The sequence below is a fragment of the Cynocephalus volans genome, chromosome 15, assembly GCF_027409185.1.
Source record: "Cynocephalus volans isolate mCynVol1 chromosome 15, mCynVol1.pri, whole genome shotgun sequence".
Taxonomy (NCBI): domain Eukaryota; kingdom Metazoa; phylum Chordata; class Mammalia; order Dermoptera; family Cynocephalidae; genus Cynocephalus; species Cynocephalus volans.
The window spans coordinates 35,003,716-35,021,307 of NC_084474.1; the positions used below are offsets into that span (position 1 = coordinate 35,003,716).

The window sequence follows — 17,592 nt, forward strand, 5'->3', positions numbered from 1 at the left end:
TCCTGTAGGATATGGCAAAATAAGGTGATTTATTGTTTAGTTTTGAAAGCAAAAAGGATTCATGTGTTCTTGTTAGATCTCCTTTCTTTATTACTACTCCTGCTTTCTTTTAATATAAGCCTTCAAAGGGCATGAACGGGGTCTGAAAGCACTTTAAATACCCCTCTTAGAAGCCTTTAAGACTTTACTAAATGCCAAAGAACAATTAATACAAAGGTAACAAATTCTCTCTGGAAAAGAATCAGAGCACTTCAAACTTTAAAACTGTAACTAAAAATTTTCTTAGACATTATATAATCAATAAAAAATCTCTTTAGTATTTTTAACAGGTAACATATTTGGCATTTGATTCAGTAAAAAAATTAAACTTCTCTTGAATTTTGAAAAAGATAAATTTTTTCTGTTTTGTAACATTATTTCTAACAAAACATATGTTTAGAGTAGAATTGACTGAATTACTGCAAATACAACAATTTTAACCTACGAACCTTCATACTTCTAAGTCAAGAATGTTTATTTGACTTTAGCATGTCTTTCAAGCACCCTGATTTAATTTCAGAGAAACTGGAGCTATAGCTTATGAAGTATTTAATAACAGCTGGTTTGATGCCAGAAACTCCTCCCTGGCTATGGTTTCCTCTCCCCATAATCACAGAAAGACAGGGCTTACCACTATCCTGCTTAAATTCTTCAGTTTTCTGTTTTAAAATTGTCATTATATATTCCATAGCTTCATCTACATGCAGCCCCTGGAGGTCTAAAACATTCTGTGGCAGCAAGGAGCCATTGACTTTCTCAAAGAGCTCCACAGCAGCAGCAAGGTGATCGACTACTTTCATCTTCTGCTCACGAAGACTACCTTGCTGGGTATAAAAGGTGGTGACTTTTTTCCACCCTCTGATAAGCTTATTTTACCTTGCTGTAGCATTCCGCCCTCTTCTGTTGGCACAGAAAAGCCTCTGCCCTGTGGTCATCACACTCTGGGTTCTCAAAATCCTAGAAAGATCTTTCACTTGTTATTATCTTCAGTCTCTTTAGATTTTTTTTTTCCTTTTTCTTTAGAATTCCAGGCAGTATGAGAAGTGGCATTCTCATTTTGGTGAATAAAGTCTTGTGCTGCAACTGTTTTTACATGGCCTCCTTCAAAAACACTGTTTAGAAGTTGCACCGTGTGTTCTAATGAATATTTGTTGTCCTTGAAAAAGTCTGCCAGAAACTTTTGGTTAGTAGCAGGAAATATCTTAAAGAGCTGCTTTTCCTTTAGTTTAGTGGCAGAACGTTTTTCAAAAAAGTTTCAAATCATGTTTTTCCTGTAAGGCAATTTCTTCTGACATTAGTTCTCTGAGTGACAATTTTTTAGTTCGAATATTCAAATGATTCAATAAGGATAACATTGCAATTGCTACTAGTCTTTGCTCATTTTTTGCCTATTCTCTGAGATGATTTTTGTTCAGGATCATCAAAACCAATATGTCTAACCTGGGAGAACATTGCATAAACTTGCCATCAGATACCTCTTCTTGTCTTTGTCACTCCGTTATGGAATCTTTCCATTTCTCATGAATCACTTCAGACAGATTCAAATCTATATGAACCACACAACTCTCAACTGTTAGACACCTGACTCAATACCAAACAGGGCTAAGTAATTCTTTGAGTTGAAAAGCCAGTTCAGTGGGTAATGCTGATTCCAGAGAGTCTATGGTCAGATATTTGGTCATTACTGGCATGGGATTCAATATGCCAGTTTTATCTCCTTCACTAACTCCAGCTGACAAACTACTCCCTGCCATCAGAACTTTCTCCATTTCCCGTTCATCTTCATTCATAAATTCTTCTATGTTTGGAAATTTCACATAATCTTTTGAAAGATTTTCATTTTTCTTTATTTCAAAAGAGTCAGTTAAATAAATTTCCTCATTTAATTCAAGATTTGAAGGGCTCAATACAGAGTTTAAAACACTAGAAAAAAATTTAAATGTATATTTTGTCAGGTCCCTGTGGTTACTACATTCTTCTCTATTTCATTCACATCTTTAGGGGTAGTAGCTTTTAGAATATCAGGAAAAGACTGCTTAATGCTATATAAACCTGAAATTTCTACCTAATTGTTAGAAAGTGCTTTATTATTATTATGTAGATCTATAGCAGCATTAGGAAATATTCTTGCTATTAATCCAAGTTTTCAGGAGTTATAACTCTTATTTCTGCCTGCTCTGAGGTTCCCTTTTCTGCATTATAGGCAGACCGTGCATGTGTTACTGATACAATTCCATGACTAAACAGAAAAATTAGAGTCCTCTAATGTTCTTTGGCTAATAATTTCTTTTAAATTCAATTCCAGATAAAATGGTGCAATTTGTGATTCATCATATGATTTCTGGAAATTCTCAAATTCAGTGTTCTCACTTAGTTTCAATCCAGTAAAGGGTTGTGGCCCAAACGGTATCTTTAATATAGCTGTCGTATAAGTTTTTTGGAGCTTCTAATGAAAAGGATCCAAAGAGTTTACAAAAAATGTTAAGCATGTTTCTTCAACACACGTGCTTTTATCATACATCACCCTCTATGGGATTGTTTCTTGAACTTCTGAATTTGTGCCAATGTTGAAAGCTTTTGGCTTGAATCCACCTAATCTTCCTGTTACTACTTTGATAGAATCTGAAGCACTAATTTTATTCTTTTCTATTTCAATAAGATAACAACATCTTGTGGTTCAGTCTGGGTACCCTCACCTTATTCTATTCCAGGGACTCTTTCAGGCATTCTCTCTGGAAATTCTAAAGTTTTGTGGTCCTATTACTCCACGGATATTTGGTACACTATTATTAAAACTAAGAGGCAATGTTTGTTCCCTATGAATCTTTATTTTAAAAAGTTCGATTTTCATGTATCATTTCACTGGGTAGCATTTCGGAACTTCCTAGAGTGGAGCTACCCAAAGTTTTTAATTTCTTTGGGCTTGTGCCTCAACAGACCTCCTGTGCTGTTTACAAAGATATTTCATTCACTGTATTAGTCCATTTCTGTTGCTTATACCAAGAAACCTAGAACTGGGGGATTTATAAAGAAAACAAAATTGATTGCTTACAGTTTTGGAGACTGGTAAGTCCCAAGTCCAGGGAACACATCTGGTAAGGGTCTTAGTGGTGGCAACAGTGACCCAGGGGTCTCACATGGCAGAAGATGGTGGATCACAGAGAGTGAGAACTCCTCATACGCTCTCCTTTTAAAGTCCTCCAAACCATGTCCATGACCACCATTTTTAATCCATTCTCTATGGCATGGTCCTGCAATCTAATCACCTCTTCAAGGCCCCACCTTTCAATTACCATAATAGGATTTCCCACCCTCTTAACACTGTCACAGTAGGGGTCAGGTTTTCAGGGCGACACTCAAATCCAAAGCATTCATTGTCATTAGTTCCAAATTCTAGGTTGAGTCCATTTACGCCAGCCTTTGGCACTCTTCATCTGTGTTCTTTCTAAGCTAAAGAATCAGATGAGGACCAGTCGCTAAGAATGTTGAATGAGTTTTTTTCAATATTCTTTTAAGTATCATATTTACAGCTATTCCTTGAGGGACTCTGAAGCATCAACACACTGTGACTTCTTGCAATCCTCTACACTTTCATGTGATGATCCTCATTGCCAGATACAACCTATATTCACATACACACTATTATCTAATACTTTGGGTGACTGAGGGTTATTATACTTTTTGTTACTTTGTATAGACGATGCTTTTTCAATTTTTTTGGTTCCTTTTCGTCCTTTGACCAATAGTCTGATTAACTGGTCAATCATCAACAAACTTTGATGGCTCATGTCTTGAGAACTTTTCCAAAGTTGATTAGCTTTTTGTTTCCCAATGACTTTTTTTCTTTATTGCTGCTCTTTCTTCCAATATTTCACCAGTTGAAGATTTTTCATTTTGAAATGATACTGTATTGCAACATCAGTCTTCTTGATTGTTTTCACCATAGCAAATACTCGGTGATACTCTCTCTACAGAACTATCTGCATTGGTTGAGCCACACTCTTTTTCAGATGCCATTTCTACTTGCTCTTCTTTTTCACTTTTGTCTGTTGCTCGTATTTGCTTTCAGAGTCAGAAAAATACACATCAGGAGTTTTTTCCTGAACAAAAGCACTCTGTGTTTTGATTCATATCACTTCTTTTCTTCCTTTGTTTAAATGTGCATTAGGGAGATATGTAACATTCTTAGGTAACATAGTTTCTTTGATTACTTCAAGATTCTTCTCTTCAATTAACTCTAGGTGCTTCAAAGATGAGGATAAAACATTTTCTTTTTTTTAAAGTTAACATCTTCATTGTCTCTTGGACTAGTATTTCTGTACACACAAGAATATAAACATAACTCAATACGTTCAATTTTCTCTGGCACTGAAGAACTCATGATCATTAGTACTGAAACAAAACATTGATAGTGTTCCAACATTATTGTAATTATTTTTATTATTATTATTATTTTTTCTCTATGAATATTAGGTCTTGCAAATTTCTTTGGTTTGAACTTCTACCAAAGAAAGGACTTCAGATTTATGTTTTTGAGAGAAAGCAACATATGGCTTCTTTTCCCATGCCTGTAGGTTTGTGTTATTTATTATAAGAGGAGACACCACCTTCTCAATGCTTCATTTGCAGTTCTCTTTCCATTCATCTGCTTCTCCTAAGTATGTTACAAAAAACCAGTACTCTCCATTTATGTGAAAATAATCATCACTGCTAAGAATGCCTCCATTTGGATTATCCTCTTGCAAAGTTATTGTCAAAAATGGATTCTCCTGATCCAGAAAGCCCTCTGAAAAGATCTAGTCCTACTTAAGATGGTGTCTTCTTTCTTACAGCCAGAGAAACTGGAATTTCTCGTACTTGATATGAACTTGTTCCTTATTTATTTCTTCATATCTTTGCTAAGGAAGTGTGAGAAATAACCAAGACTGGAAACGTAAAGTTGATGAGTCTCCAGTTTGCAGCTGTGGGTACAATGGGAGCTACAAAGTCATGGTTTCCATGAAGGAGGTCCATGGACATTAGAACTCAGCTCTTCAGCTTTTGCATTCCAAGACTTACACCAACAGCACCATCTGTCTCCCTGAGTCTGGGGCCTTCTGTCTTGGATTGAGCTACGCTACCAGCATCCAATTTGCAGATGGTCTTACATGGGACTCCTCAGCCTTTACAATTGTATGAGCCAATTGCCTTAAAAAGTCCCCTCTCATATATTTATACACACACACACACACACACACACACACACATACACACACACACACACACATATACATATCTTATTGCTTCTGTGTCTCTGGAGAGCCCTGACTAATACAAACACCAGATATAATGTTGGGAAAGGCCATCACCGAGTTGGGCTTCCCAGGAAGATAATGCAATGTTTAACTGATTTTTCTTTACCAGGGGCTAATCAACCTCATGTTACTAAAAATAAATTAAATGTTCAGCCTACTAAAAATTTACCACTTAACTTACATAACAAGAAAAATTTCAAGTTCAGGCCAAATCCATGATTTCCATCACCATAGTAAAGAATCACATCCTGTCCCCTACTTCTAAACCTAAGTCAGTTCACAGACCTAATTCTCTTGGCTGATGGAGTGTTTTGGGTCCCTGGTGACACTGCCATAGGCATCTACTATTTATCTTTCTTCAGTCTTGTTAAGAGAGACTTGAGGTCAATTGCTAGGGTAATTGTGCACTAAAGAAAATGAAATATATAAACTTTGGGGGATTGACACAAATTCTTAGGGACCTAAAATACTAATGTGGCATTTATAAAAGTCAGATAATAAATGGAGTTATGTACAAGTTTGAATCACCCACTGCCCAGTAAGTTCATAGACCATTCTGTGGTTTTGTCTCCAGTTTCTGAATGTGCAATTGAGATGGACATACGTGGCAGAATCCTTGCATTGGCTCTCTGACCCAGGAAGTGAGGGTTATTATGGTAGGAAAGATACGTGGAAGCTGCTGGAACCTTCCCTCTTTGCTGGGTTTCACAGGTAAGATATTGAACCAAAAGCAACACTGTCCTCTTCTGGGGAACTGCAGAAGTCAGTGCCCCATGTGAAAGACCTCAGAGATGCAGGGCAGTGATGCTCACATCCACACTGATCTCCTCCTATTAGCCTGTACAGAAGGTGATGCGTCTTTGAAAAGGACTGCATTATTTTTAACTTCATCATGTGGAAATTCCAGTTGCATCTTCTGTTTCAGATATGAATTTTTTTCTACGTTTTTTCTGTAGAAATTGTGATCTGCCACCATTTTTGAAGAATCTGTTACAGGGTGGAGTGAACTTAATGTATAATAGGAGTGAATCTGAGAAGTGCAAGGCTAGACCAAACTAGACAATTTGGGTACTCTGCCAAGATCCCCTTAAATAGCTTTTTTTTTTTTTTTTTTTTTTTTGGTCTTGTTTTTTATGTGCCATGGCTTTAGTGTGCTTTTGCTTCTCATAGCCAGCATTTGTGGCACTTGTTTTTATATAACTTCCTTCAGGCTATTGGTGCCTGCTTTTCTTGAATGAACATCCAGAAGTGCCTGGGAATTTATATTTCCTGGGAGTATCCATTTACTGCTGACTGACACATACTGAAGTATGAAAGTCCTAGCTTCCTTGCCATGCGTGTTAGCTTACACCCGCTGTTCACTGAGGATCGGTGAGAGCTGCCTTTTGCAAGGCTTAGTCTGAGATTGTGCACTTCTTTGGCTTTCACCCCTTCCCTGCCCTCCCCTCTTACTGGTTTTCCCTGGAAACATGCCCTTAGTAAATTACCTGAACATAAATTCTTGTCTCAGCGTCTTCTTTTGGGGGAAACCAACTTAAGACATCAGCAATGATGTGTTAGAATATATGAAAAAGAAACAGGAGATTCTATTTATAATAAGTCTGCAAAAAAAAATAAAATACCTATGAATGACAATATGAAGTAATCTAAAAAATGTTAATGAGCAACATTAAAAGAATAGGAAGATAAAATATATAAACATTTTCTACTATATTTATGTAAAAATTTAAAAGCCACGTGAAAGTGATTTTAAAACAATCTGGAAGAATTAACAGACAATGCTATTTACCATACTGAGATTACTATGTCAAAATTTTATTGAAATTATTATATTAATGTTACTTCTAAAAAATTTTGTTACATTTCAAAATATGTATTTATGGTTAAATTTACAAAGTAAAAAGTAAACAACTTCAAAGAAAGCTACTTGCCAAAAAATTCAAAGAGAAGGCTGTTCTGTAATAAATTATAAGAATAATAGCAAACATTTATTTAGCATGTTGCATATGCATGTCTATACTATACACACATATCTATATATAAATAATTGTACATATACTTGTATAATCATCTGACCCTCACAACCTCTCTGAGAATTATGTACAGAGTTAGAGGGAAGGAAATTTATGTACAGATGTGTTAAGTAACTTGTTCAAGTTCTTAGAAGCAGGAATTGGCAGAGTTGGAAATTAAACCCAGGTGTTTTTGACTCAGTGATATTAAAACAATTCATGGAAAGATTCATATGATCTTTTCAATTTTTCCATAAATGTTTTGAAGTGTCCTCATATGTTCTCATATGTTCTTAGCCACTTTGTTATGCATACATATATGCTAACAATACACTCCCCAAAACAATAAAAAAATTAGGACTCAACACAAACAGCTAATCTTGTCATATGGAAGATGCATATCTCTACCAAAAGAGGTATTTCCCAATTGTTTTGAGCAATGGCAATTATAGAAAACATTGTGTATCTGCTCAGAATGATTATCCCAAGGAATATCACTCATGCAGAAGTAGATACAGGATCCAGTTGAATGTACAGTTCTCTGGTTTATTAAACCAGCTGTCTCAGGATCATGTACTGTGCCAGTTATCTATGTACCTTCAACTATCCTTTCTGTAGGATCAGTGCACAATATGCGCTTTAAATATTGGAATGACAGTTATTCTTTGCTCTTCTTTATCTTCTACTTTATTTTTTTGCAGTGTATAGCAGCATGAAACAGAGGTTTATTGATTTACTGAATCTTCAGGAAAATATCTGAGTATAGATGTCTTACTGAAAAATCTCACTGCTAGTTTCACCCACATACAGAAACAGACCCACCATAAAAATATTTCCATCTCTTCTATTATGCTATATGACTTATTGTCACTGTGGGTAGTTGAATGACCTACAGAATTATCAAAGACATTTAACCTGTACCTCACATTTCGACCATCAATTGCTGAAATGAGATGGGTGCTGGTACAAAAGCCAGGTTATACTCAGTTAAAAATTTTAGCTCCTTTCTTGATAACCTTTTCAATTACATTTTCCCAAAAGGCAGCACTGAAGAAAAGCATGTTCTTATTGAAGACATGCACCATGATTCTAGTCCTATAGTATTTTTTTTTGAAGAGTATTTTAATACCGGATGTTCCTTATATTTCTATCATTATTTTCTTTAATATCCCTTTTATCCTGAATGTTAAAGACTTGATTATCTTTAAGTATATCCATTCTTGCTGGAAATAATGGAAACAATAACAATTGTAGTTATCTCAATTGACCATAACAATTGCACTTATTAGCATACATATTGTTCCTTATGTGTATGGTATTATACTCATATGTTTATTGAGATTGTTTTTCAATATCAATTTTTTATATAACTCATGAAAAATAAATTGACAGTTAACAGGTAATTATTCTATATTTTTAGAAGTTGATTCTATTACATATAATCTGTGAGTAGGTAGACCAGACAGTAACTATCTGATGATATCTGTTCTCTTAGTCTGATCATCTTCGTCTTAAAGCCAGATTTACTGAAAGTGAGAAGAGATGGGGTTAAATACAGCAACAGAAATAAATATGTTTTTCATTTGGTACAGTGGGAGGATTTCCAGTGAGCGTGATGATTCTGTATCTCCACTGGTGAAAAATGACTGACTGGTGAGGAGTGAACATTCTAGCAGGAAACAGAAAGCAGACACATAATTCACAAGCCAGACAGTGAAAGGGAAGCCTCTGAATAAAAATAAGCCTGGACGTATGTGCAATGGCAGAGTGTGGTGATGGAAGCTGAGTTCCTGTAGGAAGGACAGTGATGTGGGAGCTCTGGGCACATTCCATCTGTAGATACTAAAGAGCAACCTAAAATGTGAGAGAATGTCTGGCTACAGAAAAATGTTGGAATTGTTTCCAGGAAGAACAACTGAGAGAGGCACTTTAAGATTAGAATATACAGCTTTACTTTCTCCTCATGCATACTTTATTAAATTTGGACTAAGCTTGGCATTCAATATGAATAAGCTTTAGAGAACTCATCTAATCAATACTTATGTACAGTATTAAATATATAAGGAAACCGAGACCCAGAAAAGCTAAGTGGCTTTCCAAGGTCCTGAATCTCAGCAGTGGCAAAGCTGAGACTAATGCCAACACTTTTAAAATGTCAGATTATATATATGTACTTGTACTTTGGATACTAATGTCCCATTTCCACCTTTTAATATGAATTAGAAATGTTTTAATTAGGAGACAGATTTATAGTATTTACTCTACTTTTATGTTTCTTAATTGAATTCAACTTCAAACATTTATTGCATGCTCAAGATGTGCAAGCAGTATGTTAGGAAACATGAAGTTGAAAGAGACACTGTCCCTGCACTGAAAAAGAGCTTATCAATTATTAAGAGAATCTAATATAGAAGTACATCCAATCCGCCAAAAGTATGTTTTCAAATCTGTCTGATTATAAGATTTACCTATCACACGTTACAAGTAGAGATCCAGGTGTCTTTGTCTTGGAAATTCAGATTCTTATGTCTGGGGAAGAGACTCTTTTAATTATTTAATAAACATATCAAGAGTTTCTTATGATTAAGCACTTCTACACGTTGGAATAATATGGGGAACTGCAAATATTACAAATGCCTTTCTGTGCCACGCCCGCTCCCACCCCAAAGACTGTGATTTGGTCAATTGTTCTGGAGTGTGGCATGGGATTTGGATTTTTTAAGTGATCCTCCATTTGAGTCCAAGATACGAACAAGTTTGGAAACTACCTCACTATGCTTTGTGAGTGTGGTGCTCAAGGAAGGTGTCATGAAGTAAATGCCACCCAAGGACACCTACCGTGACACATCATTTTTTTTCCATATGTTACCTCTTCATGACTATTATTTGTATTGTATAGATAAAAATGTAGTTTAGGCCACTTGCTCAAGCTCATAGTGTTTGAAAGTGGATGACCTGGGATTATAACTAGATTTGTCTGAATCCGGAGCTTGAGCCTTTATCACTTTGCCAGACTGACTTCCAGATACAGCCTGAAGATAGAAAGGTTAGCAATTGACAGAAATTGGAATGGAAGGAGAGGCATCAATGTCAGCAAAGGAAGAAGTGTGATAAGTCAAACTGGGAAGTTTGGCTCCAGATAATGGAGGCCTTGGATTCACTGAGTGCTTGGCTAGTCATCAAACCATTCATTCATTCATTCATTCATTCATTTAGCACATTGCTATTTTATAATAACAAGTATTACATAACAAAATTTTTTTAAATAAACACCTTTGGATTGAATATCATAGGCTAAATATTTACCTGGACTTCACAGGTTAAACATGTTTCAGTTTTTATTTTGTTCATTTCTGTTAATGAACACATTATAGGCCCATGCCATAATTGCAAGGAGAATGTTGAAGAGTGCTAAATAATCACTTTTGTTAGGACATTAAAAGACGAGGGATATATGGTTTAGAAAAATACAGAAATAACGTTTGGCCTTCTGAGCAAGTGGAACTTCAGAGTTTTGTAGACTTGACAATTGATGTTAGCATTTATCCCTAAAGAAAATGCTCCCAATAAGTAACTCTTTTCTATCCAGACTCCTCTTTTTATCATTACTATTTGAGTTCTTCTGATTATCAAAGAGAAAATGAAGTGGGGTTTTGGTTGTTTAAAACTAGCTGATCTCTCTTTTTACAGGAAAGGATTATGACAGGACCCTAAGATAAAAGCAGCCATTAAAAAATAGAAAACATTTTGGAACGAGAGGGAAAAGCTCTGAATCTTGAGTCTTTGAGTGAGAAGAGTTTTCTGGACAAAGAATCATGTTTTCTCTGTTGATTATGTAGTTGTTGTCATTTATATCAGTCATGTGCATAGGGGACCTGTATTTTATTAATATCAGCAAATAAACAGTAAAATGTATGATATAACAAAGTGACTCTATACAATTCTTTTGTCAATTATTGTGTCCATGTAAAGGAATGAAATACCCATGGCATGATGATTTTAATGTTTTGTATCATATTCTTTAGAATTTAGAGATTTGTATGTGCATTCAAACATTATCTATTCATCAAACACATGTCTTCAAGTATCTATAATGCTACAGGCAGTGTACTATGTGAGAGGATAAAGAGCAAGCAAAAGAGAACATTAACTGTCCTCATTGAGAAAATAATCAAATAATCCTACAAAGATACAACTGATGCACGTTGAATGTCATTTATTATGTTATATCACAAATACAACGTGCACAAATTAAGAAATTCTGAACTTAGTAGGAGGAATATGTTGCAACTAAACAGGTTTTTATTGACATAAAAATGGACAAATTGATGAATGATTTAGATTAGAGACTCCAAATTTGAATTTAAATCTATGTGAGAACTTCACTTGTAATAAGGGTAGAATTACAATCTAGTAGTGAGATACTGGTTTATTTACTAAATATTCTTGACATCCTTGTCAAAATTTCATAAAAAGTATTAGAAAACTATTTAGAAATATATACATGTATGTGTGTGTATATTTGTATGTGTGTTTGTATGTATATGTGTGTGTGTTTGTATGTATATGTGTGTGTGTGTGTGTGTGTGTATAGCTGGTCAGTTAGCTCAGTTGGTTAGAGCGTGTGCCGATAATGTCAAGGTCCAGGGTTTGATCCCTGTGCTGGCCAGCTTACAATAAAACATAATTAATTAAAAAAAAAATATATATATATACACACCAGATATTAAAATGGCACCAGCAAAGGTTTGGATGCATAAAAGGTCTTGTCCAGAGAACAGTGGATAGTCTGAAGTAGCAGGAGCATAGGAGGTTTGAATTAGAGTTTCAGGGCATAAAGATAAAAAATAGTTAGGGGCCAGAACTTAAGTGGCATGAAACACCATGCTAAGGAGTCTGAAATTTATTCCTTAGGCATTGGCAAAACATGAAATACTTGAGTAGAGTATGCCAGGATCACATCGTCATTTTAGAAAGACAACTCTGGTGGTCAAGAGGTAAAACTGAAATTGATCAGAGACATGGATGAAAAGACAAGACTGGAGGTACATGCATCAGTTAGGCAGCTATTGTACCAATACAAGTGAAAAATAAAGAAATTGACCTTTTTTCAGAAGTAAAGTAGAAAGAAATCATAAATTGAATCAAATAGAGGGGTGATAAAGAAAGGGAAAGAAAATAAGGTGACTCTGATCTCCTAATATAAGGAATCAAGGGCAAATTGGTCATAATTTCAGAAGCAGTCTGAAATTTGAACATAGAGGTCTGATGTGACAAGATCATTGGTTAAACACCTATTAGAAATGATACATAGAGTACAAACCTATGCACCCTATGTAATGTATAAGCTATAAATTAATCTATGTTTTAACACTGCATATAAAATATTAGTAAACTTAAGAATATGTATGAGGTAAGTAAAATTACCTACTTATATAAGGTAATGTGAAGCATTGTCTCTTTAGCACACTGGCTGGCTTGTAGTGAGCAGCTCTGTGGGGAAGCTAAGTGTGAGGAGAGTAAGTCACTGCTTTGTCGAATCTTTCTGTCAGTATCTCTAGCAGATATTTGGTTCAATTATTTAACAAGGAAGAATAATGGGAAGAAAGTATAAGAAGAGATATTTATTTTTTATAATGCTAGATATAGATCATTTGTTAAATGGCACTACTGAACTTAGTCAATGCTCAATAGATTTATTACTAGCAAAAAACTGAAAATAGTTTGACAATTCTAAGGATGTGCAGTAGATTTATAGGTTTTTTTAGATCAATTTTTTGAAAATCCAATTTATCTCTTTAACCTAACAAGAATAATGAATGTAGTTACAATAAAAAACTCCTTAGAAAAGGCCGTATTTGTATGTTATTTGGAATCTGGTTAAATTCAACTTAGTGATCAATGAAACTACATTTTATTTATCTAAGCTTTGCAAAGGTATAGTAGCAAACCACTTTCCAAGATCACGTTTCACTATGGATTTCAGGGAAGTTGCTACAAAGCAATCACCCACAAAACTCTCTCAGGCAAGCTTTACATTTTCAAGTGTAACAGACTCAATAATTGAAACTATCCAGCATGGAGATGAGATGGCTTCTGATCTAGTAGTGCACCATTGAAAATATGTAATGGGTCAATAAGAGCAGTTAAATTAGATCAAGTACATGCTGTCTGTGTGTGTGTGTGTGTGTGTAGCCTTATGAAGCTGAAATCCCATCTATAGTATTCAAAATGTTATCATAAATAGCCCCAAGCTAGAGTTAAATGGGAGTGATATTTCTATCTTGAATGTGTTATAGTATACTTTATATAACAGGATATTTTCAAGTATTCGAATGTTAAAAAGATTTTTATTAATCACTGGGTTATGAAACTCTCACTAGGTAAAATGGAAAGGTTTCAAGAAGTAAAGGGAAAACAATCATAACATAGCTGAAGAAAATAATTAAGCTTTAAAGTGAGTGGTACTATGAACTTAGGTTGTCTTGTCACTGTGAATTGAAGATGTTCTATTTCATTCCATTCTTTAATGCATAATTGTGAAAGTAATAATGCTTAAAATGGCTCTATTTAAAATTGTCCCATTATCAAATTAATAAAATCTTATTAAACTGTTAGAAGTATAACAGATGCAATATTGTCAAGTTTTCTTAGTAGAAATTAAAAGTATTATAAGATTGCTTCACAGTCTTCAGGGGGCTCTCAAATTAAATGTCTTAATTCATCCTTATAAGCCAATTGTAGTTAGCTGAGGCATCATGGCTTCCTTGAAGAGAAAGAAACTGGACTCAGAAAGTCTATGTGACTTTCTTGAAATAATGAAATATTCTAAGTGGTCTGACTCTTCAAACTGTCTTTCTTCAGATATAAATTTATGTAACCTGAAGAAAGAGAGACTATCTCTTAAAATGACTGTATTAGTTTACTAGGGCTGCTGCAACAAAGTACCACCAAATGGGTGGCTCAAATGACAGAAATTTATTGCCTCACAGTTCCAGAGGCTGAAATCAAGGTGGTGGCAGGGTTAGTTCCTTCCGACACTAGTAAGGGAAGAATCGGTTCTAAGCCTCTTTCCTTGGCATGTAGATGGCTGTCTTCATGGTCACATGGCATTCTCCTTGTATTTTCAGATTTTCTTCCCTCTGTGTCTGTGTGTGTCTAAATTTCACCTTTTTGTAAGGACACCAGCCATATTGGAGTAGGGCCTACCCTAATGACCTTACTTTAACTTGATAACCTCTGTAAAAATTCTATTTCTGAGTAAGGTCACATTTTAAGGTTAGGACTTCAACATATAAACTTTGCTGGGGCACATTCAGCCCACAACAAGAGCTTTGGCCTTATAACCAAGATGTGATATGATTGTCCTCCTAATTGTTGGCAAGCTCCGAGCAGGGATTGACAGTGGGTATCCACCAAGTTGCTCCCCTACAGAGGCCAACCTTCTGAAGTCACTTTGGTGCCATGTGAACTTGCCCCCTTGCCCATGGTTAATTGTTCCACAGTGGCCATGTCATGATGCTGAAGTAATAAGATGCTTCTGGGAATTTAGAATTGGGAGACCAAGAGGAACTTTCTACCTGGGCTAGATTATTGAACTGAAGACAAATAAATGAGGGAGCTCTAGGGTAGCTCCCCAGTCGCAAGCTTTTGCCTTGCCCTCTCTGTGGTTGTTGGTATTCTCCTTAGGATTCTATGAGAAACCCTATTGTACTTTCAATAATTTTTTTTAATCTCTCCATCCCTCCCTCTCTCTATTTCTGTTTGTGTGTGTGCACATGTGCACATGTGCATGTGTCTAGAACTAGTTTATAATTTATTTCTTTCCTTACAACGACAACGAAAATCTTGTTTAAGAAAGGCATAGCTTACTACATGTGGGTTTATCAATATATATATTTTTTAATAAACACTTTTCTCTGAATCTCAATATACAGAAAAAATAAGCAGAGTGCACTCTGATGGAAAGAGCTCGGTGTCCTTCCAGGTGTCCCTCTCCAACTTTTGCCTTACTCCTTACCATCACCGCCACCAGAAGCATCTTGCCACTGAGGGGTCTCTTGGGAACTCTGGGTCTTTATAGACCAAGGCTTGAAACCATGTCAGTGTCTCCCCCCACTCCCAATCCTTGGAGCTTTTATAGAAAAATTCCTTTTTCTGTAGCTAAAACCAAAATCCATTGATTTCATTAGAGAGTAACTGAGTTTGAGAAAATGACTTTCTATCTATGAGTAACCATTATCAAAAATACGTCCCTCAAAAGAAGTCAGGGAGAGCCAATGAGTTTCCAAACAGAAAAAATTAAAATTTGTCTTGAAATGAGCTGTAGATAGAAATCAAAGAGTATAGCTTCCCCCAAATTTTCAAGAGACAGGTTTTTATTTTTGTGGGTTTTTTAATGTTTTTTTTCCCTGACGATGTTTCTTCTTTGTTCAAATTTTCAGGGGCTATCTGTCATTTTCAGTAATGTAGAGTTTGAAAAATGAAGGAAAGCAGATTTCAATTACAAATAATTGATCACCAGTATAACAAAGAAAGAGTTTTTTTAAAAGTATGTGAAAGGAACTGCTGCTAATTGAGCAAGATATGCTAATAATTATTAATATCTTTATATTACTTTTGTGAAGAACAATTTAATGCAGGTGTACTGAGTGTATACATACAATGTGTCAATGTAATGTAGCCATACTGAAAAATTTAGGACATGCAAGGGAATGTTAAGGAACAACAAAATGCTCCTATTAATGGGGCCTTGTGTTATTCTAAAATTTCAAACATTAGAGTTAAATAAGGATCCTATGCTCTTCACCCTGAATGAAGTGTGCACGTGGGGTTGCATGTGCAGTTGGGATTAGGGTTTGGATGTGACACAGGTCAGGGTGTATCAGATGGGACATAATAAGCATCTCAGAAGAGCACATTGTCCAGCATGTGATCCTGATTTGCTCCAGGCTTCTTATTTTCAATAGAAATGAGCCAGGATGTGTTATCTTTTTTTGGTTATTTTTTCTTGAATTAAAAAATAAATCATCAAGCAGGAATCAGGAGGTCTGAAATGCCTTTGACTATCTAAACGAACCTAAGGGGTCTTAGTTAGGTTTCTTGCCTGTTAATATAAACAAAGTGTCTAAACTCTCAGTATTTCATAGTTCTATTGATTTTGGAAAGCACATGCTGTAAGTCAACTTCTGATCAGTGACGCCACATTGCATGACCCCAGGTACCACTCCTCATGTAGAGCATATGGGAGCCCAGATCTGATGAGTCAATACTTTAATCAGTTCTATTTGTTCTCATTGCAATTAATTAGCATCCTGGCCAGATTTTACTAAGCATACCAAGTTTAATTTACAGACACATAGATCACTGACAAATTCCTTTGGCATTTTAATATGAAAGATACTAAACTCTCAGTGGATCTTTTGAATATCATTTCCATTTTGAAAAATGAATTCAACAAGAACCAAAATGAAATTTTAAAAAAAGCGTGTGTAGTGAAGAAGAGAATGCTGTAAAAATTCATTTCCTAAATTAAGAAATGTTTGCTTTTTTTTTTGTTTGGTCGATTCTTCTGGAGGTGAAAAATAAAGAGCAAAATAGATCTAAAGGGAACATCCTTCCTTCAGACTGTCTTGTCTCATGAGTGGTGCCTTCTCCTAAGTTAGGTCTTGTTTTAAATGTCGTCCTTCCTTGACCAATCCACAGCAGCCATCAGTTACTTTTAACCCTGTCACACTAGTTTAATTCGCCTCATGAAATGTATTATCAGCTTATGTTTTTTGGTTATCCATTTATTTATTATCTGTATCTCCACTTAACTAAGCTTCATGATTATGAGATCGTTGCCTATTTTGTTCATCTCATTTGTATCCTCAAGTTCAGAGTAGTTCCTAGCACATGCCAGACATAAGTTGACATTTGTTGAATAAATAAATGATTATACTCCACTGCCTGCCTCGAGCAAGAGGTAGTAGAGTGCAATGATTAAGAGCAAGTTGACCAGAGACTGACAATCCATTGTCAAATCCAAGCAGGATCAGCTATATAATTTGCAGGGCTTAATACAGAATTAAAACGCTGGGCACTTTGTTCAAATTTTCTTAAGAATTTTGAGAGAACACAGTGGAGACTTAAATCAAGTGTGGGCCATTCTAAGTATGGGGTCTTTCAAAGCAACTGCAGGAGTTACATCTCCGTAAAATTGGCCCTGAATGATCTTGGGCAAGATACTTAACCTTTCTGTACCT

The 17,592-nt window shown here is 35.4% G+C and overlaps 1 pseudogene; it reads right to left on the bottom strand.

The window, feature by feature from the left end:
• Nucleotides 1-503: 503 nt before the first annotated feature.
• LOC134363656 (NEDD4-binding protein 2-like) lies at nt 504-6,224 on the bottom strand (annotated as a pseudogene).
• Nucleotides 6,225-17,592: the final 11,368 nt, after the last annotated feature.